Source organism: Bison bison, unplaced genomic scaffold (genome assembly GCF_000754665.1).
Source record: "Bison bison bison isolate TAMUID 2011002044 unplaced genomic scaffold, Bison_UMD1.0 scf7180017864495, whole genome shotgun sequence".
Lineage (NCBI taxonomy): Eukaryota > Metazoa > Chordata > Mammalia > Artiodactyla > Bovidae > Bison > Bison bison.
In genome coordinates, this window is record NW_011495054.1 from 11,866,460 (window position 1) to 11,870,662 (window position 4,203).

Below are 4,203 nucleotides of genomic sequence, written 5' to 3' on the forward strand. Positions count from 1 at the left end.
TGTCACCCACCAGCCCCTTCCCCTCTCCACCACTGTGGTAACCCACCGCCCCTTCCCTTCTGCCCGGCAGAGGCGAGCACCGTCAGGAGCGCAGAGACCGGCCCTACTAGACGCAGAGACCCGCAGAGCTGCATTGACTACCAGATTTATTTTTTAAACCAGAAAATGTTTTAAATTTATAATTCCATATTTATAATGTTGGCCACAACATTATGATTATTCCTTGTCTGTACTTTAGTATTTTTCACCATTTGTGAAGAAACATTAAAACAAGTTAAATGGTAGTGTGCTGAGTTTTTTTTCTTATTTTAAAGATGGTTGTTTAAGACTAAACAATGGGAACCCCTTGTGAGCATGCTCAGTATCATTGTGGAGAACCAAGAGGGCCTCTAACTGTAACAATGTTCATGGTTGTGATTTTTTTTTTTTTAAATAAAATTACAAATGTTTATAAACAGTCACCCTTCTCCGCCTCTGTTCCGCATCCACCACATACCTACTTGGACGTGCGCCCCTGACCCCCGGGTCTCCGCTTGTTCAGGCGTCCTGACCGCCCTCCTCAGGTGCCAGCCCCTCCCTGGGGGGTCTCACCCGGCCCCCTCCCCCAACCCCATTCCCAGAGGGGAAGTGTCCCCTGTCTTCATGGACTCTGTTCCCGCAGGCCTCAGCCCAGACTGTCCCCACCAAGACCCAGTCCCAGCTTCTCGCCACCCACCTCACCCAGCAAGGCCGCCCTTGCTGTTCTCGGACCGACCCCCCGAGGACTCCCGCCTCGCCTGCCACGACCCCCAAGAGGCCCTGGGGACCTGAGCTGCCCCCTCAGCCTGCCTCCCTGCGGTCCCACCACGCAGGCCAGTGTGTCCCTGCCAGAGGCACAGATGCTCCCCCGCCAAGGCCCGAACACACCCAAGATGCCACTGGGCTCCTGCACTGTGCCAGGCGCTGCCCCAGCACGTCCAGCTCCGTGGGTCGGTGCCCTGGGGGGCCGCGGGGGTGCCTCAGAGCCTGTGCTCTCTCACACACACACACACACACACACGCATCCTGGGCCTCAGAGCCTGTGCGCACGCACACATGCATCCTGGGGCTAAATGCCTGATGCCCGTCGGCTGCCTCCGCGGCCCGCAGCCAGCTCTGCCTCAGGACAGCCACCAAGTGTGACCGGTCTTGGGGCTGAAGCCGCCCCGGGTGCCTCTGCCCTCAGATGCCCTTTCGCAACCCTGACCCCGAGGCTGCGCATAGGCGGCCCCGCTCCCTGCTCTCAGGAGCTCCCAGTCACACACACAACAAATTTTCCAGCACAGGCTTGTGGCCCCACAAGGCCACACCTCGCAGGTCCAGGTGCAGGTTGAAAGGTCAGTTGAGACGGATGTCGTTGAGAACAAAGGCTTGCAGGGAGGGGCTCACCTCCAAGGCAGGGACGGCTGGACACGACCCCGGGGCCAGTGCAGGCCCCGGAGCTGCCCGGTCCGGCCCAGTCCTGACAGGCCGGGCTCAGGACGAGCGCGAGCACAGGGAGGCTGGGGCAAGAGCAGGCCTTGCGGGGCCTCTAACGGGGCAGGGTGGCCGCTCAGAGGAGCTGTGGTCACTCGCCCCGCAGCCAGGGCAGGAGCAGTTGTCACGGCTGGACCCACATGTGGACAGGGCAGCCTTGAGCCCCTGGTGGGTCACACCCACTCACCCCAGGCCGCGCTCCTGCATCAGTCTAAGCCAGAAGGTATCGGGTGGAGCCGGCCAGGACCCCAGCTGCCCAGCGCCAACGGTGGGTGGGGGCCCTCGAGGTAATCATCCAACCTCCAGCTGCAACCAAGGCCAGCGGGCTGCGCGCTAGCACCCAGCAGCCCACACTGGAGATCCAGCCACGTGCCCGCTGCCCGAGCTGCGTGGGAGCACAGCACTCTGTACTTGGAGGTGGCCTGTGAGGTCTGCAGGGATGGGCTCTGGACAACCTCAGCCCAAACCTCTCCTCCCTCCAGCAGCGTCTATGCGTCTCTTGGTCCTGCCAGGAGAAGTCACCTTATGACGGAGGGGGTCAAAGCCAAAGCCCTCCATGGCCCAGGCCGTGGGTCTGGCCACACCAGTGGGCACCACACCTGCCATGTGTCTAGAGTCAGAACGCTGGAGTCGGGGCTGCAGACAGAAACAGTGCCCCCTCGGGCCCTGGTCCTCAGCGGTGCAGTGGATGAACACCCTGATGGCGCTGGGCTGAGTGACGGTATTTTCACAACTCCGTGATGTGACAGCTGTTGTCCCATGTTACAGACCGTGCAAACGCCACTCAGGGAGCTTAACCATCGCACCCAGTGATCAACAGCAGGCCTGGGTCCAGTCTGAACTTGCCCGCGTCCAGGGAGGTCATGGGGCAGACAGAAGCAGGGGTCAAAATCCTGTACAGCTTGCTGACCACACACATCCCTTGCTCTCTGGGCCTCCGTCTCCCCAGACTGTAGAAGCAGAATACCAAACAGCGTCATACCTCACAGGATACTTTGGGAATTCGTTTCCACACTCTAATCTTACCCGGCCCCGTCTGTAGCAAACCTGTCCTCCCCAGGTATCAGCGTCCCGAAACCTGGGACTCTGTCTTCACCCCCATACCTCATTCACCAGCACATTCTACCCGCTTTCCCCTCAAAATACAGCCTCAAAATTCAACTTCTCTCACCAACTGGCACCACCTGGTTCCCTCCTAGGTCCCTGCCCTTAGCCACAGGGATAAGTCAGGTCACAGCCCTCCCCTGCTCCAAACTCCCTCCGTGGCTCCCATGTCCGTGCAAAGCGGCATGGCCCACAAAGCCCTACACAGCCGTCCGCAGCTGTCCCAGGCCCCGCCCGCATCTCGCTCCTCTGCAGTCTCACAGGCCCCCTCCCCTTTCTCCAACCCAGGAGGCACAGGCCCACCTAGACCTTCACCCTGGCCCTTCCAGACGTGCACACAGCTCCCTCCCTCACCTTTCCTGCTCCCTGGACCAAAAGGACAAGCCCGTCCCACCCCACCCCTTCTCCCTGGCTCCCTGTCCCTACAGCGCCCCAAGGGCCATCTCTCCACACTGTAAGCCTCATAGCCGGCTCCGTTTCGTTCTCTGTCTTTTGCTCCTGGTTTGCAGCGTCGTTGACACTCAGTAGGCGCTCAGCAGTGTCAGCTTGTATCACATCTAGGCACGGGCCTTCCTCACTAGGCGGTGGGGAGGAAGGGGTGCTGGGAAGGTAGAGTGGGACCTGCACCATCTGGGTATTGAGGTGAGAGCCCCCCCCTTCTGAAAGGTTGCGAGGACGCAGTGGATGGTGCCCGTGAGCAGCCTGGCACCGGGAGGTCCAGCACACTGTAGGTACCCGACGGATGCCCCATCCTTGAAAGAAGGCATTCCTGTAACAGTCATCTGTCAAATCCCAGCGCCACCAGCTCCTCTCCAGACTTGAGTCCTAGTTTGGGCATAAGAGCATCCCCCATAGAGTACAGTAGGCCTGGCACACAGTAGGGGTTTTATTAATTAAAGCTCTGAGCACTGGCTGCTGTTGGTGGTGCTTCCCCCCAGCAGCCCCGCCTGGCCAGCAAGGCTACTGCCCAGCCAGGCCTGGCGTCCCCGCCCCGCCACAGCAGGGGGCAGGATTTCCCGCTGGTCTGGGCAGGTCTCTCCTCTGCAGTTTGAAAAGAAACCATCCAGGCTTAACCCTCAGGAACCACTCCTCCAGCCTTTATTCTGTGCCCAACCAGAGCGGCCAGAGGTGGTCCAGGGCAGGGGCCGAAGCCTCAGACACAGGGGCCTCAGCCAGTCCCCTCCCTGCCCTCCTCTCAGCGTTCTTATTTGAGAAACGGGTTCCCCTAACTTCAGGGTTTAACAAAGAATATTTGATGAGGAGCCAGTGGTTGAATGGGGGTAAAACAGAGCCATTCTCCCCATCCCCAAGGCCAGCGCTGCTGGCAGGAAGCCGCCACCCAAGGCCGGACGGCCTCATTTATCGGACCTAAGGAGGTCCACTCCCGCCGGCCGGAGGTGACTCCGCAGCCCCGGGCCCCTATCTCTTCCTGAGTTCCTCTCTGGAACAGGCCATGCGGCTCACCAGGGGAGGCCACCATCTGCGGAGGGGGTGCCACTAAAAACGCCCAAACCCCTTCCCAGGAGACCAAGGAGGGGGAATGGACCCGGTCTGAGGATGGGACCTCCGGCCCGGCAGAGTCGCCGGGAAACCCGGTCCCGCCTC